We start from the raw sequence: 1366 nt of genomic DNA, 5'->3' as shown, positions 1-1366 counted from the left end.
TCTATCTATCTATCTATCTATCTATCTATCTATCTATCTATCTATCATCTATCTATCTTGCTGCTTTTGCTTCTCTAGAGAACCCAATTGAGCCCATATACCAAATATATCTTTTTGGAGGACACAATTATACCCACTACAGAGTAAAACCAAAAAATGAACCTGAAATCTGACAAGTAACTGAAAAAGGAAGTCTATCCCTGCTATAGGGAATAACAGTTTATCTGGCTTCAGTCTTTGCTGATGAGCAAGATTTCCCACGGATGAATTAAACTGAAAGAATACCTTCTTCGCTGCTGCTTGTGCAGTGTGGAGCGTATGGGCTTCGCATGGTGTGTTAGGCTGGGTTGACTAGAGAAACAAATCCACAAAAACTCATATGTGTATGAGAGAGAGTTTTATATAAAGGGTAATTGTACATTACGAAAGCATCCCAACCTAGTCCAGATCAAGTCTATACGTCCGATATCAGCTGATATGTCTGATACCAATCTATGAAGTCCTCTTCAGTCTCATGAAACACAGGCAATGACGCCAAATGCAGGATGATCACAGGCCAGTGGGTAGAAAGTCCTGTGGATCCAGTGGTTTTGTAAGCATCTCAGTGCTGGCAGGGGTTTCCAGGTGGCTGGAGACCAGCTTCAGAGGTCTGGTTGCATCGGGATAGGTCCATGTGGCTTTTCCAGCTCAGGGCACTAGTGTAGTTCCATGTGTCTTGTCAGCTGCAATGTCTGCCAGGGAATGAGCAGAGAGAATATGTCTTTTGCCTCCAAGGAGGAAATCCCAGATTTCCCAGAATTCTTAGAAGAGAGCCATGCCTACACAGAGACCTCATTGGCTATATGATCTGATTGACAGATTAGACTCCACCTCTTCACTCTTAATCCTCAAATTGGCAAGCGATTCTATAACTACCCCACATGGCACAGCACACTAAGACTTCCACAAGATCATCCCTCTGGGTGAACGGCAGGGTGGGGCTCTAAATGAGTCACCCTCAGAGATTCCGGACATGAAGAACTCATTACCAAGGCCTAGAAGGGATTGTGAAACTCTCTAAGTTTCTTTTGTGATTTTTATAATTTTGTAGCTTACGGGATATTACTCATAATATGTCACAAGTCACTTGGAAGCAACATGTGTCCATTTTACCTGAGAATTAGGAAAAGACATATAGTTTTAAAAAGACGAGGCATTGCCAATATCCCAGTTCAAACTTACAGCAACCCTACAGGACAGCGTAGAACTGTCCTGTTGGATTTCTGAGGCTGACATTTTTTAGCTCATCTTTCTCACTCAGAGTACCTGGTGGGTCCCAACTTCTTGTGATTAGCAGCACAACCAGTAACCCACTACACCACTAGTG

This window comes from Echinops telfairi, unplaced genomic scaffold (genome assembly GCF_000313985.2).
Source record: "Echinops telfairi isolate 266 unplaced genomic scaffold, ASM31398v2 ScPeMD7_7356;HRSCAF=8355, whole genome shotgun sequence".
Lineage (NCBI taxonomy): Eukaryota > Metazoa > Chordata > Mammalia > Afrosoricida > Tenrecidae > Echinops > Echinops telfairi.
Note: the sequence above shows the minus strand (reverse complement) of the source record.